Source organism: Dipodomys merriami, unplaced genomic scaffold (genome assembly GCF_024711535.1).
Source record: "Dipodomys merriami isolate MVZ:Mamm:240054 unplaced genomic scaffold, mDipMer1.0.p SCAF_3, whole genome shotgun sequence".
Lineage (NCBI taxonomy): Eukaryota > Metazoa > Chordata > Mammalia > Rodentia > Heteromyidae > Dipodomys > Dipodomys merriami.
The window spans coordinates 21005236-21029274 of record NW_027204492.1 but is presented as its reverse complement, the minus strand read 5'-3'; positions in this window follow the sequence as shown (position 1 = coordinate 21029274).

The window sequence follows — 24039 nt, the reverse complement described above, 5'->3', positions numbered from 1 at the left end:
TTTTATTTCTTCTTTCCCTATTTGGATCCCCTTTATGTCTGCATCTTGTCTTATTGCTGTAGCTAGGCATTCTAATACTAGATTGAAGAGAAGTGGAGAGAGTGGACATCCTTGTCTTGTTCCTGAGTTAAGAGGAAATGGCTTTAGTTTTTCACCGTTAGGTATAATGCTGGCTGTAGGTTTGTCATATACAGCCTTTATTGTATTGAGGAATGTTCCATGGATTCCTAATTTTTCCAAAACCTTCATCATATAGTGGTCTTGGATCTCGTCGAATGCTTTTTCTGCATCTATTGAGATAACCATGTGGTTCTTATTCTTGCTCCTGTTGATGTGATGAATAATATTAATTGATTTACGTATATTAAACCAGCTTTGCATCCCTGAATTAAACCTGTTTGATCATGGTGTATGATTTTTGCATGAATTGTTGAAGTCGGTTGGCCAATATTATGTTGGGAAGTTTTGAATCAATGTTCATCAAAGAAATGGGTCTATAGTTCTCTTTCTTTGATGAATCCTTGCCTGGTTTTGGGATGAGTGTTATGATGGCTTCATAGAATGTGTTCGGTAGTGAACTTTCTCTTTCAATTTCATTGAAGAGTTGGAGGAGTATTGGTGTGAGCTCTGCTTTGAAGGCCTTGTAGAATTCCTCTGTAAAACCATCTGGTCCTGGACTTTTCTTAGCTGGAAGGTCTCTTATTGTTGTTTCAATTTCAATGCTTGATATGGGCCTGTTAAGCTGGTTTAACTCATCTTGGTTTAGTTTTGCCATGTCAATATTTGCTAGGAAAAGGTCCATTTCTGTCAAGTTCTCAAATTTATTAGCATAATGTTTTGAGAAGTATTCCTTTATAATGTTTTGAATATTGGTTGTTTCTGTGCTGATGTTTCCATTCTCGTCTCTGAGTTTATTTATTTGGGTGTGTTCTCTTCTTTTTCTTATCAGATTTGCTAAGGGTCTGTCAATTTTGTTAATTTTTTCGAAAAACCAACTCTTTGTTTTGTTGATTCTTTCTATAGTTTTTTTGGATTCTAATTCATTTTATTCTGATTTAATTTTAATTATTTCTTTCTGTCTACTGGATTGGGGTTTATCTTGCTGCTCTTTTTCAAGGAGGTTTAGATGTGTCATTAAATTGTTGGTTTCAGATCTCTCCAATTTGTTGATTTAGGAGCACAGAGCTATAAACTTGCCTCTGAGTACTGCTTTTGCTCTGTCCCAGAGGAGCTGGTAATTTGTGTGCTCATTTTTGTTGAGTAGCATGAACATTTGAATTTCCTTTCAAATCTCTTCCATAACCCACTCGTGATTCAGGAGTGTGTTCTTCAGCCTCCATGTGATACCAGAGTTCTTAGGTGGCATTTGGTGTTGAGATCTAAATTTATTCCCTCGTGGTCAGAGAGAATGCAAGGTATAACTTCAATGTTTCTGAATTTGGACAAGTTTGCTTTGTGGTCTAAAATGTGGTCTATTTTAGTAAATGTTCCATGTGCTGCTGAGAAAAACGTGCATTATGATGCTGCTGGGTGAAATGTTCGGTAGATATCTGTTAAATCTAGTTGATCTTTGCAGCTGTTTAGATCTATAGTTTCTCTGTTGAGTTTTTACTGAGTTGATCTATCTAGTGGGGAGAGTGGTGTGTTAAAATCCCCAACAATTAATGTCTTTGGAGTTATATGGGATTTGAGGGAAAGTAGTCTTTCTTGGATAAATTTGGGTGCTCCATTGTTTGGTGAATAGATATTTAGAATTGTAATATCGTCCTGAAAGAGAGAACCCTTAATTATTATGTAGCGACCTTCTTTATCTCTTCTCACTAATTTTAATTTGAAGTCTATTTTATCTGATATTAGGATTGCAACGCCTGCCTGTTTATTGGGGCCGTTTGCTTGGTAGATTTTGGTCCAACCTTTAACATTGAAAATGTGTTTGTTTTTACCGGCAAGATGTGACTCCTGAAGGAAGCAGGTAGAGGGGTCTTATTTTTTAATCCAACTAGACAGTCTATGTCGCTTGATTGGAGAGTTCAGTCCGTTAACGTTAAGAGAAAGGACTGAGAGGTATTTGGGAGTTCCTGCCATGTTATCCACCTTCTTGGGGTTTGCGAAAACCGGGTTCTTCCTATGGTTCTTGGATTCTCAGTTTGGGTGCAGTTTCTTGGCCTTTATTGTGGTCTTGTTGGTTTTCTATTTGTAGGACATCTTTAAGAAACTTTTCTACGGCTGGTTTGGTGGAGATGTATTGTTTCAATTTTTCTTTGCTATGGAAGGTTTTTATTTGGCCTTCAGTTATGAAGGAGACTTTAGCTGGGTACAGTATTCTTGGTTGATAGTTGTTTGTTTTTAGGGCATGGCATACATCATTCCAGGCTCTTCTTGCTTTGATTTTCTCTGCTGAGAAATCTGAGGTGATTATAATTGGTTTCCGTTTATGGGTGATTAATCTTTTCTTCTTGACAGCTTTAAGGATCTTTTCCTTGGTCTGAGTTGATCCTGTGTGGATTATAATGTGGGATGTCCAATTCTGGTCTGGTCTGTTTGGATTTCTAAAAGCTTCTTGTATCTGAATAGGCCTATCTTTTTGCATGTTTGGGACTTTCTCTGCTAGGATCCTGTTAAACAAATTTCCTAGGCCATTAACTTCTGTTTCTAGGTACTCCTCTACACCCATTATCCTTAGATTAGGCCTTCTGATGGTGTCTTCCAAATGTTGGATAGATCTATCATATTTCTTGGACTTGTCTTGGATGTTTGTATGTTCTTTCTCTATAATATCTAGGCTGTCTTCAATCCCTGAAATTCGATCTTCTGCGTGGTCTAACCTGCTGTCAAGACTTTCTATTTTGTTTTTTATCTCTTTTCCTTCTAATTGGTCAGCTTTGATGGCTTCAAGTTCTTTGTTGATGCTTTGTTTTAGATATTGTATGAACTTCTTTACTTCCTTAATTTGATGTTCAGTGTTTATTCTCAGATCACTTAGTGGATTGGTTATGGTTTCCTTGGACTCCCATGCCTTCTGTTGGGTTCCATTCAGCATTCCCTTTGTGGTCTCCCTGACTTCCTTCAGCTCTTTGTTAATGGATTCCATGAATGCCTTTAGTGATCTTTGTGTATTCTCTTCGTGCTCTCTCAATTCCTGTATTACTCTTTGATAAGCTTCCCCCCGCTTGTGGGATTCCTGTAGTTCTCTTTGAGTGTTCTCAGCCTGTTCATGCCATTCCTGTCTTTCTCTTTGAGTATTCTCAAGCTGCTTATGCAAATCCTGTATCCACTTTTGAGTAGCTTCCTTATGCTTATGATATTCCTGTATAAACTTTAGGAATGCCTCCTCTCTCTCCCTATCATGGTCATACAGAGACCTTTGTATGCTTTCAATCTTTTGGTTTATCATGTTTGCCAGCAGTGTTTGTAGAGCTATTTGGGAATTCTCTGGATTATTCATTATCTGTTCTGTACCCTGATTATCGGGATTGGGAATTGAGATAGCCGGATTTGCCATTTTTCTTGTGTTTTTCAGGCTTACTCTGCCCATTTGAGATGAAAATAGCACCAGTTTTGTGCTAGAACACTATCTTAAGGCAAGCATCAACCCAAGTCTGAATTTGCACAGTCAATAGTCTACAGATACAACCTAGTTCAACAGATACATCTATTCAACATCAAACAACTATATGTTATTCCTGCAAAGAAGAATTTGGAAGACCAGAAATTATTAGGGTTAGGGAGAGATGTGTGTAAAAAAATAGGAATAGATTGATGTGGGGAGGCTCTGGGGGAGTTAACTAAGTCTTAATCTCAAAGCTGGAAATAGGTTGGGTAGGATGAAAGTAGAGAGAGAGAAAAAAAAGAAAAAAAAGAAAAAAAAGAAAGGGAGCAGGAAAAGAAAAGAGACCAGAAAAAATAGAAAGGTAGAAATTAATAAAATTATGTAGATTCAATAACAATCTATTTAGATATAAAGGAGATGTGAAAAACTTAAAAATAAAAATGCTTTAAATATTATATAGGTATAAAGAGGTAGTACTGCTATTAAGGAATTTAAGTCTTAGAGGTTTTGACCTGTGTAATAAATTTGTGGATTAAGTGTGTACACAATGGGGGATAGGGTCTAATCATCAACTACAGGTTTATCTGAGGGTGTGCAGGACAAGAATTATGTCACATAAAGAAGAACGAAAGGGAGGAGAAAGTGAAAAGGATAAGAAAGGAAGAAGAAAAAGATGAGAAGTTCAGTGGAGCTAAACAAAAAACAAAAATATAATTTAAAAAAGAGAAAAAAAATAGAAAGAAGACCAAAAAAGAAAGCAAAAACGCACACTCCTGTATCCCCAAAATAAAAATTATAAGAGGAAAAGAAACTTTCTGGAAAATGTTTTTTTTTTATCAAAAAAGGCAATGATTAAAGATTGAAAAAAGTTTTAGAAAAGAAAAAAATATTTTTTATATAAGGTACCAAAAATAAAAACTAAAAAAAAAAAAAGAAGACGAAGAAGAGAAAAAAGAAGAAAAAAAAACAAAGAAACAAAAAACAAAAAACAAAAAAACCCAAAAATTTCTTTGATTTTTGTTTTGTTTTTTTTTTGTTTTTTTTTTTTTTTTGGAGGAGTGGGAAAAATCCTGTATCTCCCTCATGTCCGTAACCAGCCTCTTGTTGGAGTCTCTGGTCTGCTTGTGGTCTTGTGGCTTGGTTGGTTTCTTAAGTCAGTTTGTTCGAACAGGCAATAAAATGCTCTGCTTTACCCAGGATATGGTGATCCTCCTCCCAGGCGAGTTCATTGGGAGACAGATCTGCTTTGAGTATTACAAAAGAGGGAGATGCAGTGATGAGGCTAGGTTCTGGTAGCTTTTCCGGGGCTGGTTTGTGAAAACCTCACAGAGCCCAGCCTGGGTTTCTGTTTACTGATTTTCAATTGCTTGTGGAGGCTGCTAGAGGGCGGGGCAGCCTCTGGCTCTGATTACCCAGTGAAGAAACCCACTCCTCGGGCTGGCGCCCGAGCTGGGTGACTTTTCCCTGGGTGGAGCTGAGTCTGGCAGGTCACGCCGCCATTAAGTTCTTGTGACCTGCTAAATGACGCGCTTTATTCCAAGGCCTGAGCTGGAGCTAGCAGCTCCTCCAAGCTTTGTCGGTATCCAAGATGGAGATCACCGGTGCTGGGGGGGGGTGGTGAGGAGTGGCCTTCCCTCCTCTGCTCCCTGAGAAGGAGTGAGGAAGTCAGGCTTCTACTCACGCCGAGTCTTAGTTCCTGGGTCGTCTCTGGTCCATCGAACTGCAGGATGAAGATGTCTGCTCCTTGTTGGTTCTTGCTGGTGTTGAGTAGAGTCCGCTCGCCTGCTGCGTCTGGTTCCTTCGTCCCAGACTCTCTGTTCCTCAAGAATGGCGGCTGTGCTCGCCTGCCACCACCACAGCTGCCGCTGCTGCGGCAGCTGCTGGCAAGGGCTCAGAAGTGTCTCCTTGCCTGGGTTTCCTTCTCTGGCCAAACTCTCTGTCCTGTGATGACTCACTTGGTGTAATTCTCTGACTTAGGACTGTTCACTGGAACTCTAAAACTGCTTTCTATGCGAGAGCTTACTTAGACTCCAGCTTCTCCTCCGCCATCTTCCCGAACTCTCTAGTATTTCATTTTAAACACGTTTTATACTGGTAATTACTGGACTTCATGAAGAGCTTTGTTATAATTTAAAAGTGCTTTATCATATATTGCTTACATTCCAGAACTTATTCAACACGTGTAATCTGAATTTCCTTCCAGTTAAACAAAATCCTCATTTTCTATTCTAACCCAACATCCAAGAAAGACACTTTCCCTCACACATTAAACTATATTTACATTGAAAACTACATCCTTATTCATAATACCAAACTGACCACCATTAATGAACTATGTTTATTCTAAAATATGTTTTAAACAAGAGAATTTATATGCAATGAATGAATGTCTGTGGATTAACCTGTTATTAAAAATGTACTAGTCTATTAAAATTTAAAAACACAGAGCATGTTGGTAATTTTCATTAAACCTTTTTGCCTGAATCTCCTATTTCTAAAAAAAAAATTACTGTCTTGCTTTCTGTATAATAACTAGAGTCAAGGAAAAGGACAAGGTGACAATTTTAGTTTTTCTACTGCCATGAATCAATATCATAAAATCCCTATGTTTTTATATATGTCTCATATAAGTCAAAAGCAAAAACAGCCCAAAATCTAAAGCATCATTTGTGGAATTCATAAGGAATAGAAAAAATTCAATATTTTGGAATGTTTCCCAGACAAACTGTATTTGCTGAGGTCTATTAGGAAATGTTCTGTCACAATCAACTATCATTTCTATTATTTATATCACTATCTAGTCTTCAGCTTTGCTACAATATTTGATCAAACTAGTGTTTTCAGACTATTTATATTTCTTCCATCAAAATTGTAAACAATTCAGATAAAATTTCAGCAAGCAATGCTAGTATTTAATGACTAAAACAGTTGCAAAAACTTCAAATTTTCTCTTTTAATGTATATTTTTACTCTGTAGTACAATGACATTTTGATAAGTTTTAATAATTCACAATAATTACTCAACTCAAAGTATCTAAATAATATTAAAGAAAGCATAATTCTTCAGACTTTTGTAGTAAAAGAGAAGATAAATACCCATCACATTTTCCAAAGAACACTAAAAAGGAGACACATGTTTTAGCAAATACAAAAATATCTACAGAGGTGCTCCTTGCCTCTCTTCTAAGGTACATTGAAAAGTTTCTGAGAGATATCATATGCTATTTTTACTGCAATTAATTTCTGAGATGTTCTGAAGTTGCCAAAAAATTTTGTCAACATGTCAAATGCTTCCCCCAGTAATGTTAATTTGATCGAAATAAATATCTCCCCCAGAGGGATCCAGGAATTAGCATGAAATGTGATTAACTTCAGATATTTTTGTGAGGGTGTCTCTCCAGATATAGATGTTCTTAGATGGTAAATGATAGAAATTATTATGGTAAATAATGCTGCAGTAAACATAGTTGTGCTGGTAACTTTAGTATGGTCTTGTTTGTGATCGTTTGGGTAAATGCCCAAAAGTGGGATTGCTGGGTCATGGGGGAGCTCTACGTGGAGTCTTTTGAGGAAACTCCATACTGCTTTCCGAAGTGGTTGAACAAGTTTACACTCCCACCAACATTGCAGTAAGGTTCCCTTTTAGCCACATCCCTCCAGCATGTTATTAGATGTTGTTCTGATTTGCATTTCTTTTATGGCTAGAGAAGGTGAGCATTTCTTCATGTGTCTATTGGCCATTCGTATTTATTCTTCAGGGGAAGTTTCTCTTTAAGTCTTTATCCCACTTGTTTATTGGGTAGTTTTTTCTTTGAGTATTAGTTGTTGGAGGATTTAATTTTTTTAATTCTAAATATATTTTAGATGTAAGACCCTTGTCCATTGTATGGTTAGTGAAGATCTTCTCCAATTCCATGGTCTTTCTATTGATCTTGCTATCCGTGTTCTTTCCCAGGCAGAAGTTGTGCAGTTTCATACAATCCGATTTGTCCAGCCTTTCTTTGATTTGTTGTTTCTGGGTCTCTATTAAGAAAACTTTGACCTATGCCGAGATCTAGCATTTCTCTTATTCTTTCCTGTAATGCTTTCAGAGTGTCTGCTTTGACTCCAAGCTATTTGATCCATTTGAAGTTGATTCTGGTGCAGGCTGATATAGAAGGATCTAGCTTTACTTTTCTATAGGTGATTAACCGATTTTACCAACACCATTTACTGAAGAGGCTGTCTTTCTTCCATTCTATTTTTTTAGCTCCCTTATCAAAGATTAAGTGGCTATAGGTCTGTTGGTTCATTTCTGGGTCTTCAGTTCTATTTGTCCTCAGTCCTGCTCTTGTGCCAGTATCAAGCTGTTTTGATTACAATGGTTTTGTAGTAGAGTTTGAAATTTGGTATTGATACTCCTCCAGCACTGTTCTTTTTGATAAGGATCATTTTTGCTATTCAGGGTCATTTTTTGTTCCATATGGATTTTTGGATTGCTTCTTCTATTTCCTTGAAGAATGAGGTTGGAATATTGATGGTATCGCATTGAATTTGTAGATAGCTTTTGACAGTATTGCCATTTTCACAATGCTGATCCTCCCAATTCAGGAGTATGGGAGGTTTTTCCACTTCATTAGTTCTGCTTTGATTTCCTTTTTCAGGTTTTTAAAGTTTTCATTGTAGAGGGCCTTCACTTCTTTAGTTAACTCCTAGATATTTTATTTTATTTTTTTGTGGGGTTATTATAAAAGGAGTTGCTTTCCTGATTTGAGCTACTCTGTTCTCATTGTTGGCATACAGAAAAGCCATTGATTTTTGAGGGTTTTGAATCAGCTCAAGTAACTTGGGAGTGGAATCCATGGGGTGCTTTAAATACAAGAATATGTCATCTGCAAACAGGGAGAGTTTTACTTTATCTTTTCCAATTTGAATCCCTTTTATGTTTGCATCTTGTTTTAGTGCTCTAGGTAAGCATTCAAATAATAAATTGAAGAGAAGTAGATAGAGTGGATATCCATGTCTTGTTCGTGAGTTTAGAGTAAATGGCTTTAGTTTTCACCATTAAGTATAATGCTGGCTGTTGGTTTGCCATATACAACCCTTATTTTATTGAGGAATGTTCCATGGATTCCTAGTATTTCCAGAGCCTTCATCATAAAGGGGTGTTGGACCTTGTCAAATGCTTTATCCACATCTATTGAGATAATCATGTGGTCTTTATCCTTGCTCTTTCTGATGTGATGTATTATATTATTTGATTTGTGTATATTGAACCAGCTTTGTGTCACTGGAATGATATTTTATGCATTTCTTTATGTCTTGTTGATGTCGATTGGCCAAAATTTTATTAAGAAGTTTTACATCAATGTTCATCAAAAAATGGGTCTATAGTACTATTATTTTGAAGAGTCCCTGCCTAGTTTTGGGATGAGGGTTATGATGATTCGTAAAAAGAGTTTGGTAGTGAACTTTCACTTTCAATTTCATTGAAAAGTTGGAGTATTGGTGTGAGTTATGCTTTGATGGCTTTGTAAATCCATCCAGTCCTGGGCCTTTCTTAGATGGGAGGTCCCTTATTGCTATTTCTATTTCAATGATTGATACAGTCTGTTGAGTTGTTTTCATTCATCCTGGTTTAATTCGGCATGTCGATATTTGCTAGGAAATCATCCATTTCATCTAGATTCTCAAACTTATTAACATAATGGTTTGAGAAGTATTCCCTTATAATGTTGTGTGTTCTATTCTTTTTCTGATAAGATTGTCTAAGGGTCTGCCATTTTTTTTAAATTTTTTTCAAAGAAACAATTCTTTTTTGGGGTTGGGGGGTCCAGTCATGGGGCCTGAACTCTGGGCCGGGGCGCTGTCCCTCAGCCCTTCAGCTCAAGGCTAGCGGTCTACCACTTGAGCCACAGCGCCCTTCCGGCTTTTTACTTTTTGCTTATGTGGTGTTGAGGAATCGAACCCAGTGCCTCATGCATGCAAAACAAGCACTCTACTACTGAGCCACCTTCCCAGCCCACAACTCTTTCTTTTGTTGATTTTTTCTATGGTTTTTTGGACTCTAATTCATTGAATTCTGATTTAATTGTAATTTTTTTCAACTATTGGTTTGGCGTTTGGCTTGTTGCTCTTTTTCAAGGAGGTTCATGTGTCTCATTAAATTGTTGGTTTCAGATCTCTCCAATTTGTTGATGTAGGAATTCAGAGCTATAAACTTGCCTCTGTGTACTGCTTTGCTGTGTCTCAGAGGAGCTGGTAATTTGTGTGTTCATTTTTGTTGAATATCATGAACATTTGAATTTCCTTTCTAATCTCTCCCATGACCCACTGGTGGTTCAACAGTGTGTTGTTCTGCCTCCATGTATTACAGAAGTTTCTTTGGTGGCTTTTGGTGTTGAGTTCTGATTTTATTAGCTTGTGGTCTGACAGAATGCAGGGTACAATTTCAAAGTTTCTGATTTTGAAAAAAATTGCTTTGTGATATGAAATGCTTTATATTTTGGAGAATGTTCTATGCCCTGCTAAGAAGAACGTGTATTGTAATGCTGCTGGATGACATATTCGGTAGATGTGTGTTATGTCTAGTTGGTCTATGCATTTGTTTAGATCTGCAGTTTCACTGTTGAGTTTTTACTGGGCTGAACTATCCGGTTGTGATAGTGGTGTGTTAAAGTCCCCCAAAATTAATGTCTTTGGATCTAGGTGAGATTTGAGGGAAAGTTGTGTTTCTTGGATAAATTTGGGTGATCCCTTGTTTGATGAATAGATATGTAGAATTGTAATATCCTCCTGAGTGAGAGATGCCTTAATTAACATGTAGCGACCTTCTTTGTCTCTCCTGGCTCATTTTCATTTGAAGTCAATTTTATGATATTAAGATTGCAACTCCCACCTGTTTATGGGGGCCGTTTGCTTGGTAGATTTTATTTCAACCTTTTCACTTTCCGAACATGTTTGTTTTTATGGGCGAAGTGTGACTCTTGAAAGTAGCAGATAGAAGGGTCTTGCTTTTAAATCCATCTAGACAGTCTATGTTGCTTAATTAGAGACTCAAACCATTGATATTGAGAGTTAGGACTGAGAGGTTTTTGGTAGTTTCTGTCAAATTATCCTCCTTCCTTGGGGCTGTGACAAACATTTCTTCCTATGATTCTTGGATTCTCTGCTTGGGTGAGGTTTCTTGGCTTTTATTATACTCTTCTTGGTTTTCTATGAGTAGAACATCTTTAAGTATATTTGTAGGACTACATTGGTGGAGGTATATTGTTTCAATTTTTCTTTGCAATGGAAGTTTTTTGTTTTTGTCAGTTATGGGGTTTGAACTCTGTGCTTGGGCACTCTCCCTGCTTTGCTGTCCCTGAGTAATGAAGGAGAGTTTACCTGGTTACACGATTCTTGTTTGAGATGTCTGTAGGTTGTGGCATACATCATGCCAGCCTCCTCTTGCTTTAATTGTCTCTGCTGAGAAATCTGAGGTAATTCTGATTGTTTTCCCTGTATAAGTGATTGATCTTTCCTCCTTCAGAGCTTTAAGGATCCTTTCCTTGGTCTGAATTGATTCTGTGTGGATTATAATATGACGGTGGAATGTCCTGTTCTGGTCTGGTCTATTTGAGGTTCTAAAAGCTTCTTGTATCTAAATAGGACAATCTTTTTGTATGTTTGGGAAATTCTCTGCTAGGAGCCTGTTAAATATATTTTCTTGAACATTGACTTCTGTCTCTAGGTGCTCCTCTATACCTATAAGCTTCAGATTAGGCCTTCTGATTGTGTCTTCTAAATGTTGAATAGATCTATCATATTTCTTGGATTTGTCTTGGATGGTTGTATGTTCTTTCTCTATAATGTCTAGGCTGTCTTCAATCCCAGAGATTCAATCTTCTAAATGGTTTAACCTACTGTCAAGACTTTCTACTTTCTTTTTGATTTCCTTTCCTTCTAATTGGTTGACTTTAATGGCTTCAAAATTTTTTTGTTGGAGCTTTGTTTTAGATTTTGTATGGACTACTTTACTTCCTTAATTTGGGTTTCAATGTTGATTCTCAAATCCCTTAGTTGATTGGTTATGGTTTCATTGGACTCTCTTACTTTTGATGGGCTCCATTCAGCATTCCCTTTGTGGCCTCCCTGGATTCGTTCAGTTGTCTGTTTATTGATTCCATGAATGCCTCCATTGATCTTTGTCTATTCTCATCACGCTCACGCAATTCCTATATTATTCTTTGATTAACTTCCTCATGCTCTCACAATTCCTGTACTAATCTTTATCTATTCTCTGGCTGCTCACGCAATTCTTGTAATAATCTTTTATTAGCTTCCTCATGCTCATGAGATTCCTGTATTAATTTTCGGTTAGCCTCATCAAGCTAGAGAAGTTTCTGTATTATTCTTTGTTTACCCTTTTCTGGATCTCTATCACATTCACACTGAGCCCTTTGCAGGCTTTCAATCTTTTCATTCATCATGTTTAACAGTATTGTTTGTAGAGCATTTTGGGATCTCTCCTATAGATTATTCATTAACTGTTCTGTCACCTGATTATCTTGAGTGGAAGTTGAGATATCTTCACTTGCCATTTTTCTTGTGTTTCTCCAGCTTGTTCTGCCCATTTGATATGAAAGTAGCACCAATTTCATGCTAGAACACTAGGTTAAGACAAGCAACAACCAGAGTGCTATAGTTGCACAGATTGATTGAAACAGTCAAAATGGCTGCAGATACAATCTATTTCAACAGATACAATCTAATTCAACATCAACAGCTATGGATTAATGGGTAAGAGTATCAAAGAGGGATTCAGCAGACCAGAAATTAATAGGTTTGAGAAGAATTGTGGGGAGAAATAGCATTAGAGTGATATGGAGAAGTAAAAGGAAAGAGGGAATTTAGCCAAGCCCTAATATCAGAGAGGAAACAGATAGAACAGAATGAACAGAGACAAATAAAAAAACAAGAAAAAAGAAAAATTTTAATTTAAATAATAAAACACTTAAAAATTATGTAAGTATAAAGAATAGTACTGGTAGAAGAGAAAGACAGAATGAAAGGAGGAGAGAGATAAAAAGGAAAAATTAAAAAAATTAAAAAATTAAAACTGAAATCTTAAAAAATTAAGTATAAAGAGATAATACTATTATCAAAGGAGTTAAGCATAAGAGGTTGTGAATTGAGTAATCAATTTCTGAAGTATGGACACAAAGTATAAGGTCTAATAATAAACGACGGGTATATATCTGGGGATGAGCAGAACAGCAATTAATTCATGCAAAAAAAAAAAAACACCAAAATGGAAAAGAGTTTAAACACACACACACACACACACACACACACACACACACAAACACACACGCACACACCTAAAATAAAAATTATGAAAAAAGGAATAGAAAACAATTTTTTTTAATATTTTATTTAAGAAATATTTTTTTGGGGGGGGCCCGGTTGTGGGGCCTGAACTCTGGGCCTGGGCACTATCCCTCAGCTCTTCAGCTCAAGGCTAGAGCTCTACCACTTGAGCCACAGCACCATTTCCGGCTTTTTTTTTCTTTTTGCTTATGTGGTGCTGAGGAATCAAACCCAGGGCCTCATGTATGCAAGGCAAGTGCTCTACCACTGAGCCACCTTCCCAGCCCAGAAAACAATTTAAAAAAATAAAAAAAATTACTTAGGAAAAAGAGTCTTTTGATTTTTTTGGAGAGGAGAGTATCTTGTATCCCCCCTGTGTATGTAACCAGTCTCTTGGTGGAGTGTCTGATGCTGTTTCGTTTAGATTGGAGTTATTGTGATTAGGCTAGGTTGTAGGTAGGGTTGAAACCTATCAGCAACCAGTAGCTTTTCCCTGAGCAGCTTTTTCCTGAGACACTCATAGAGCCCAGCCTGGAGCCATTCTCATGGTTTATGTTTATTCAGTTTCAATTGTTTTTCATTTAACCCTCCTGCTGTTGGGTTTGCTGCCTAGGCTGTAGTGGGGAGGGGAAGCCTGTGCCTCTGTTTACTCAGTGAAGAAAATCACTCCTCTGGCGGCAGAGCTGCCTCTGCCTGGGAAGAGCAATTTTCTCCTGGGTGGAGCTGAGCCAGGCAGGTCAGGTTCCAATGACTTCTTGAATGACTCCTATTGTCTTCTTCCAAGGCCTGAGTTGCAAGCTAGCTGTTCTTGCCCGGTCTTTTTCAAAGACAGAGTTCTCTGGTGGTCGGGGTGGGGCTACCTTCCCACTGTTGCTCCAAGAGAAAGAGTGAGGATGTATTGGGGTGTACTCACACCAATCCCTTGGTTTCCATGCCATCCATGGTCTGTAACTTTCTGTGATCAGCAGGACGAAGATTTCTGCTCCTTGTCAGTTCTTGCTGGTGGTGAGTAGAATCCACTAGCACACCACGACTGATGCCTTTGTCCTGGGCTGTCTCCGTTGATATGGCAGCTGTGGAAGCAGCTGCTGCCTCCCCCACAGACACTGACAAGTGCTCAGATCTGTCTCCTTAACCAAGCTGCCTGGATTTTTCCTCTCTGGACAATCTCTCTGTACTATGATGGCACACTTGGTGTGATTCTCTAGCCAAGGACTGTTCACTGGAACACTAAAAGTGCTTTCTATGTCAGAGCTTGTTTAGCTTCCAGCTTCTCCTCTACCACATTCCTCTCGACTCTTAGCTTGTGTTTTTATGGTAATATTTATATAAAAACTAGTACATTGGTAAAGTGAGTCTTGGGAAAGCAGCCCTAGTATGATTACTAGTGTTTTATTATATTTGATTGCTGGACTCCTCTTCATGAACATCACTACATTTTCAAAATGCATGTTTAATCTGTGTATGGTATTATTATTCACTCTCAGTAAGCTTCATATATATGTTAACTCCTAAAATATATTCAGATTTATATTGAATTTTTATTTTTTTCCTGAGTTAAAGGGACACATATTAAATCTAAGAAATACTGCATATTATTACTTATGTATACTTGAACATTCCTGGAGAATAGAAATTAAATCTTTAGAAAAATTCATAGTATTATAGATATTTTCGGTTATTACAAAATTTTTATTTGTGAGACATTTCCTGCTTCCCCTGAAATTCTATTTGTTTGTCTTAATTTTATTGTTTATGATATCAAAATAAATATAATCTGTCTTATGCACATAATAAAAGAACATGGAAACCTAAATTAGAGCTTTCTAACAATCATTTTCTTGGGGCTGGAGGCATTACCCAAGTGCTAGATTGCCAGCCCAGTGAGCAAATCTAGTGTCAGAGACAGCATTCAAGTTCCAGTCTCAGACAAAAAAAATTATTTTCTTAAAGCAATATTCTTATTTTAATATCTGTGAAACCATGATAGTTATATAAAATAGACCACTGTTCAATTTTCACTAGTTACATAGATACATAACTATGTCCATAAAAATTCAAAGTAATAATGTCTTAATAAATATCATTGTCAGATGTTTCTAAAAAAGTCTGGCTTTACCCAGGTTCAGAGAAAATGTGATTATATCTGAGAAGTCTCCATAGGAAGATTGTTTTAGGAATTAATCCTCCTAACATGTGATGTGAAGTCTGTCCTAAGAAGTTATCTGTATACCCATTTTATTGTCTCCATACCTGTAAATATTGACAAATTTATTATCAATTACTGAGCATCTGCCTTGCTTACTTAGTTCTGTTTCTGTCTTGTGTTCCCACTCCACAGGTGTCCCCACCTGTCTATCTTCAAAGTCCTTTGAGGATCTTTACTGGAAAAAAGATGAGTATGTCAACAGTGTTCCTATTTGTTTGATTTTTATCTGGGATCTTTTTCAACTATAAGCTACATGTCATGAATATAAGTGAGATAGGGTGTACAGTGAGATAACATGGGTTACAGTAGTTGATTACAGCAAAAAGTCCAAAATGATTGCTAGTGATTAAGTCTTTAAAATTCTAATGTAATAATAGAAATAAGAGGTTTAAATAAAGAGAAATTGTAGACGCTATATATTCTTTTTTTTCCTTATGATACAATATGCTTAAAGAAGATAATTGGATCATTATAGATGGTTTCACTGTCCAGAGTGCCTTTATTAGTTTGATAGATTACTTTTATATATTTTCAAATTCACCCAATTCATAGGTTGAAATTCTGACCCCAATAACTTAGAAGATGTCTCTATCTGGACATGGAGAATTAAAAGTAGTGATTAATTTAAAATAAGGTCATGTACTGGTGAACAAGGCAAATCAAGATTAAAAAAAAAGAGAAGTCTATATGAATGAACAAAAGACTTGGGTCTTCTGTGGCAATTGTGTCTCATGCCTGAAATCTGAGATACTCAAGAGGCTGAGATCTGAGAATCACAGTTCAAAGCGAGCCTGGGCAGGAAAGTCTATGAAACACTTATCTCCAATTTACCACCAGAAAAATGGAAGTAGAGCTGTGGCTTAAAGGGGTGGAGAGCTAGACTTGAGCGAAAGAACTGAAAGAGAGTGCCCAGGCTCTAAGTTCAAGCCCCACAACTGGCAAAGAAAGAGAAAGAAAGAAAGAAAGAAAGAAAGAAAGAAAGAAAGAAAGAAAGAAAGAAAGAAAGAAAGAAAGAAAGAAAGAAAGAAAGAAAGAAAGAAAGAAAGAAAGAAAGAAAGAAAGAAAGAAAGGAAGGAAGGAAGGAAGAAAGAAAGGAAGAAAGAAAGGAAGAAAGAAAGAAAGAAAGAAAGAAAGAAAGAAAGAAAGAAAGAAAGAAAGAAAGAAAGAAAGAAAGGAAGAAAGGAAGGAAGAAAGAAAGGAAGGAAGGAAGGAAGAAAGGAAGGAAGGAAGGAAGAAAGAAAGGAAGGAAGAAAAGAAGGAAGAAAGAAAGGAAGGAAGGAAGGAAGAAAGGAAGGAAGGAAGGAAGGAAGGAAGAAAGAAAGAAAGAAAGAAAGAAAGAAAGAAAGAAAGAAAGAAAGAAAGAAAGAAAGAAAGAAAGACAAACAGACAGATTTGGATCTACATTTCTTAGAGAGGCAAAGTCAAAGTTAAGCAAATAAAACACCAAGAAGTATAGATAGACAAAAGGGTTGGGGTAGGGTCAAGGAAAAAGGAATGGACAAATGTAGGGGAAAAGAGGGGGAAATGCAAGTCATAATGCAAACAAAAGTTTATTCTTTCCTTAGTTGCTGTTTTTGTTTTGTGTACATTTTATCTTATTTGTAAATGTATCTGTTTGGGGGAGTGTAAGGAAGAGCATAGAAATTGTGGGTGAACAAATGTAACACTGATACTGAATAGACACTCTGTTGATAATGATCTATACATGTGAGTAGGGACAGGAGGGAAAATTGAAAGAGAGCAAGGCAAGGGGTGACACTGTCAAATAAGCAATGTACTCATTACCTGAGTTATGTTACTGTAACCTCTCTGTATATCACCTTTACAGTAACAATTTAAAAAAGAATCCTATATATATCATACAAATTTGAAATGAATGACGGAGGGATTGGTAGAAGAGAGGTAAGAATGATAAAAAAAAAGGGTTGACATTAATCAAGATATTATTGCACCTATCAACTTCATTAAATGGCAACTTCTTTGTACAACTACTTAAAGATAATTAAAAACAAACTTGAGTCCTTAACTATAACTCCAGAAATTGTAATGCAGTTGTGCACATAAGGTTTACAGTTTTCCCCTACAAAAAAAGTCAAGTAAAGCTTTAATAATTGCTGGTAGTTGGAACAGAATATTTGCAGGCTTTTTAAAATCCTTTTACTGAACTCAATGCATTGTCACTATGAGGATCTCTTGGATATGGATGCTTCTTCAGACTATACATAATTTTTAGTATGTACCAAGTTCTTGGGGTGGTTTGTTACGAACATGTCTGAATGCTGATTTTATGACATGATGACTTCTAATGCTACGTTCTTGTTGCATTATTTATGTCCTGTTATTTTATTTGTACATTCTGCCAGTTTTATGAGATTAATATCAAACTTATTCATTGTAGATTGATCTTTTTCCATCTTTAAAAATAGCATTTTGATTGACAGTTTTTAAAATTTCTTCAAGTTACTGCAGTTACTAAAATATTATAAGTAGATTTTGATAATATTGTCTCAGAATTATTTTGGTAATATGGGTCCTTGAATTTACATAAAGCAATTAAGAATTAAGTGATTTCTTTTAGCCAATGGCAAGTATATTAAGGCTTTGTTTTTAACACTGAAGATCAGTATTATAGAAATAGCTATTATATTAAGGTTGAGTAGTTTTTTTGTTTGTTTTTTGTCAGTCATGGGGAATGAACTCTGGGCCTGGGCGCTGTCCTTCAGCTCTTCAGCTCAAGAGTAGAGCCCTACCACTTGAGCCACAGTGCCAATTCTGGCTTTTTTCCTTATGTGATGCTGAGGAATCTAACCCAGGGCCACATGCATTTGAGGCAAGCACTCTAGCACTGAGCCATCTTCCCAGCCCAAGGTTGAGTAGTTTTGTGTTATTGTTTCAATTTAATAAATTTAATGGCAATCCCTACTATAAATAAAATTCTCATTTTTATTTTTCTGGCTCTGGATGTAAGTATACTGCAATTTGTTTTCTACATAAGCATTGATTAACATTTAATTTGTTGTTTTCAACAGACTATCATGACAAAATTCTACCATCAACTTGATTCATCCATTAATTACCTATATATGATCATTGTGTATATTCTGTTAAATGTATGGGGCTCTGGGCAATAGTATTCATTATTTAGAGATTTATTTTAATCTTCTGTTATTTATAATTTCATGGTAAGAATAATGTTAAAAAGTTATATTTTAATCTACATCAGTCTTTAACAATTTTAACATATAGATCATAAATTTTGTGCTATATTTCTTTGAAAACATTAAGTGCATACAAAAATTATCTTCACTATATTCTAATTTCCTCATGAATATAAAGTTGAATTTAGGTTTTAATGGCTTCTAAGTAGATAATCTTTTCCTGAAATTGTCAGTAAATCTGTATTACACTTTTGTCCAAACTTCCTGTTTTGGAATCTTACTGTTTTTGTTTATAATATGATCACCAATGATACACTGGAAACTTTTGTAGTTGTATTCTTCTCTACACTGATTTCATCTAACTGACATTCAGAGAGTCATCATTTTTAAAATATTTTTTAAACTATAGGTAATTTTTTAATTTTCAATTTTTCAAAGATTCTTTTGTACTAAACTTATTCTTACACATACTACATATATCTCCATATACATTAGATTAGAATGATTCTGTGATATATATTATGTACTGTTTAAATTAAGTTAAAAATATTTACCAATATTTTTTACCACATTTAAGTAGTTGTATAATGCTTAGTATTTACCGAAGTAATTTATGAATACAATGTATCTTGCTCAATGTCACCACTTTCAACATTCACACACTGTCCCGATCTACCTCTTCCCTTAATTTTTAGGTTATAGATCAATTCTTTTTTTTTTTTTGCAATTTAACAAAGCAGTTTCGTGTACAATACATCCTGATCTGTGTCACCACATGAACATTTTCACTCATATTTCAACACACCCACATCCTTTCTTTCTCAGTTCTGTGGTATATAAAATGAATTCTTGCCTGCCTTCTCCCCACTTTCACCCTTATTCTTCTTCTCTGCTCCCCTTGCCCCTCTCACCCATTAAAATACTTGTTGCTTATACTTTGTTAGGATTTGACTTAGTCATTTAAAATAATTGTACTATTTTACACGTCAGTTAATTCATTTGTAGTTCCTTGCTTACCACCTAGAGGGTTTACTTGTAAACTTAAAGGTACATCCAACCTACTTCAAATGAGGGAAACCGTGCAACCTATGTTTCTTGGGTCTGATTGACTTCACATAATATAATTTTTTTCAACTCTTTTCATGTCTTTACATTGGGTATAGCATCTATCATTCTTTCTGATGGATGAATAGAATGCCATTGTTTATATATATTACATTTTCTTGATCATCTCTTTATACTACAGATATTTAAAATAATTCTTGTAGCTTTCTAAAATATGTAGTGTGTTATTATTATCAACAGCCAACATTTTATATAAAACATAGCAGAACTTCCTGCTCCTAGATAAAACTTCATGAGATTTCTTCAAGTCTTATATAAAGAGAATAAACAAATGTGTAAAAAGTTAATATAGCATGGGAAAAACATTTTAAAACTCTCCATCGTTCAAGGGATTGATATTCAGAATATAAAGTTAACACACGACTATCCCTGCTGGATAGATCGACCCAGCAAAAACTCAACAGGGAAAACTTGGATCTAAATAACTCCATAGACTAACTAGACTTAACAAACATCTACAGAATATTTCACCCAGAAACATCAGAAAACAAGTTCTTCTCAGCAGCACATGGAACATTTTCAAAAATAGACCACATTTTAAGTCACAAAGTAAACTTGTCCAAATTCAGAAACATAGAAATTATGCCCTACATTCTCTCAGAACACAAGGGAATAAAATAAAAATTCAACACTAACAGCTTCCAAAGAAAATCCAGTAACACATAGAGGCTGAACAGCACACTCTTGAACCACCAGTGGGTCATGGAAGATATTTGAAAGGAAATTCAAATGTTCACAACATTTAACAAAATTAGCACAGAAAAAACATCTCTAGGACACAGCAAAGGCAGTACTCAGAGGCAAGTTTATAGCTCTGAGTTCCTACATCAACAAATTGGAGAGATCTGAAACCAACAACATAACAAGGAACCTGAAACTCCTTGAAAAAGAGCAACAAGCTAAACCCCAATCAAGTAGATGGATAGAAATAAAATTAAATCAGAAATAAATGAATTAGAGTCCAAAAACCCATGGAAAGAATCAACAAAACAAAGAGTTGGTTCTTCAAAAAATTAATAAAATTGACAGACCCTTAGTAAATACCAAAGAAAGGAGAGAACACACCCAAATAAACAAACTCAGGGGTGAGAATGGAAACATCGCCACAAAAAAAGCCAAAATTCAGAACGATATAAGGAAATATTTCTCAAGTCTTTTTTCTAATAAGTTTGAGAATCTGAAAGATATGGATAAATTTCTAGCAAATATTGACATGCCAAAACTAAACCAAGATGATTTAAACCAACTTAACAGATCCATATAAGGCATCAATGCGAGACTTCCCACCCAAGAAAAGCCCAGGACTGGATGGATTTACAGCTGCGTTCTACAAGGCCTTCAAAGCAGAACTCACACCAATACTCCTCCAACTCTTCAATGAAATTGAAAGTGAAAGTTCACTACTAAACTCTTTCTATGAATCCAGCATAACCTTCATCCCAAAACCAGGCAGGGATTCATCAAAGAAAGAGAACAATAGACTCATTTCTTTGATGAACATAGATGCAAAACTTAACAAAATTTTGGCAAATCGACTTCAACAACTCATCAAAAAAAATCATACACCATGATCAAACATGATTCATTTCAGGGATGCAAAGCTGGTTCAATATACGCAAATCAATTAATATAATTCATCACATCAACAAGAGCGAGGATAAGAACCACACGATTATCTCAATAGATGCAGAAAAAGCATTTGACATGATACAACACCTCTTTATAATGAAAGCTCTGGAAAAACTAAGAATCCATGGAACATCCCTCAATATAATAAAGGCTGTGTATGACAAACCTACAGCCAGCATTATACTTCATGGTGAAAAGCTAAAGCCATTTCCTCTTAACTCAGGAACGAGACAAGGATTTCCACTCTTTCCACTCTTCTTCAATTTAGTATTGTATGTTCTTCCACCAAGTATAACCCCTGTTGTCACTGTATTTGATTCTGGTGCCCTACATATTGTATATGCATTTTTCTAATTTGGTGAGAGGAAGGGACATGACTGAATTCTGAAACAAGGATATATGTTGACCTATTGCAATAATGAGATGTGTAAGACACAATGTTGAAAAGGAACTTTACAACTTGAGGAGAGGGAGGAAGTAGGGAGGAGTTGGGGAGATGGGGAGGGAAGGGATGGTAGGGGAAAAACAAAGGAGTGGGTCACAATGCTTGATAGGAAATGTCCTCATTACCTTACTCATATAACTGTAACCCCTCTCTACAGTAGCTTTATACTTCACACACACACACACACACACACACACACACACACACACACACACACACACACAAAATCTTGCAGTACCCACAGGGATGTAGATTTCTAGGTAATGAAGTTATGTTTTGAACAAATTTTAAAGGTGTTTACTTCATAATATGTTAATTTAAGAAACTTTTTGATAAATGATTTCTTTACATTTTAAATTAATTATACTTTTTGTGAGCACAGAATATTTAAGCTGTTGTATGTGTGCATGATTAATTCTATTATCATTTCAAAAGCAAAGCAATATAATTTAAATATTTTGTTGAATCAAATATGCTGTTTCACATGTAATATATGGAGATACTAAGTAGATCACAGTTTGGGGTAGCATGTTTAAAACTTACTAAACCACCATTTCAATAAACAAACCCAGGCAGAGTGACTAATTTTTGTAATCCTAAAAATACAGAGGCTATATGTAAGAGGGTCATGTTCAAAGTATCTTAAAAAGTAAGTACAGCCAATAGGCCGGATATGTGTCTTAAACAATAGAGAACCTGCCCTCATTGTGCCACCTTTATTTTAAACCCTTTAGTTTGAGCCACCAAAAATTTGTTATAAATTTTATTCTTATATTTGTACTCTACATTATTGAAATTTTTGAAAAAGCAGAACTAGAATTAGTAGGTAAAATGAATACTAAGTAGTAATTAAATAACTCTTTCTTAGGTTTCTACCATTTTCATGTCACCAAGTTCAGCATATGGGAGTATATTCACTTACTGAATTATCCCAACAGCAATAAGCTATAATGCTATTACTGTTTCTATTTTGTATATAAGGAATTAAGTTCACAGAACATAAACAGCCCTCTAGCTCATATGTAGAAGTTAATATTCAAAATTGCTTTTTTTCCTGATTCTAAAGCTAAAGCATTAAAAGTATTCTATGGAAAATAGTTCAATACAGAATTGGTACTGAGTGAAGTTCAAACATATTCAAAGAGTGATGGTTATCTTTCTCTTTTGAAATGTAAAGCTAAACATTGTTGAACAATTGTCAGAGATGTTTTGAGGATTACAGTGTGGTCCAAGTCATATTCACTGCATCTTATTAGGTTGTTTTATTCTACATATGAAATTAGATCACAGAATTGAACATGGACGAAAGAATGGAGAGACAGTTGAGAATTTTTAACTATGTGATGTTATTTTTGGAAATGCATTATGGAGAAATTCCTGAATATATATTTAATTACAATAAGAAAAGCTTGTTTGACAGCCAAATGCAATGTGATTGGGTATCATCAATCATTTTGCTTTATGAGTCATTGCTAATTTTTAATAATGCAGATAATCAAAAATTAATAAATTAACAGTGGAAATAAGAGTCCAACAGCAGTGAATCAGGTTAAAGTGAGCTATTATATCTTCTCATCACACACAAATTCTAGGTGTTATAATCTTTAAATACATTCTATATGAGGACCTCCTAAAATATATTTTCATTAAAAAGCTACAGCAACTATAACTATATATTTTCTATACAGAGGGAAAGAAACCTATCACATAGATACTCCAATTCTAATATTCATTCTTATGAACTATCTTAACAGTCACTTTGTTAAAAGCCATAATAAACTAATAAAAAAAAGCCCATAATTGCTTATGGTGATTGATTCCTTTATAATAATAGCCTAAATGTGATGTAAAGTTGTATGTTTCCGAATAAGTTCTATGGAGGCATATAATGTTCAATAAAATAAACATTGATTCTTACCTCTTTATTTGTATAAACAACTATAAGCAAAATTTATCTGATAGTCCTGTTATAAATTGTACAGAATATACTATTTCATTGTATTCACTCAAGTGGATCATCCTTCTGTATGTATGGTTTCTGTATTTCTATGTTGACACCCAATTCCAAAATACTTAGACACATATTCAAATACCGTGTTAAACTAATCAAAAGAGATCAGTTACAATAATGAAATAATTCAATACTATAATTTTTTAGGATTTAGTAAAAACAATATTGTTCAATTTGAAATACTACATTTGTTTTTTAGATGTGTAATCATTTATTTCTTATGTGTGTTGGTTTGTGACATACAAATACAAGTACAAGATCCCCCTGGCTCAAAGATCCAAGAATTATTTTTTCTACCAAATTATTTTTAATTTTTTTAAAATTTTAAAAATTGTTTTCTGTTTTTTTTTGTGTAAATTCTCTTTTTACTCTTGTCCCTTTTCATCCCTTTACTTTTTTGCTGTACTTAATTGCTGTTCTGTTCATCCACAGATGCATACCCATCTTTGATTATTAGACTTTATACTTCATCGTGAGCATAATTTTCAAATATAGATTACTCAATTCACAAACTCTCAGGCTAAACTCCTTTAAATGTACTATTATTTCTTTATACTTATATAATTTTAACTGTTTCATAGT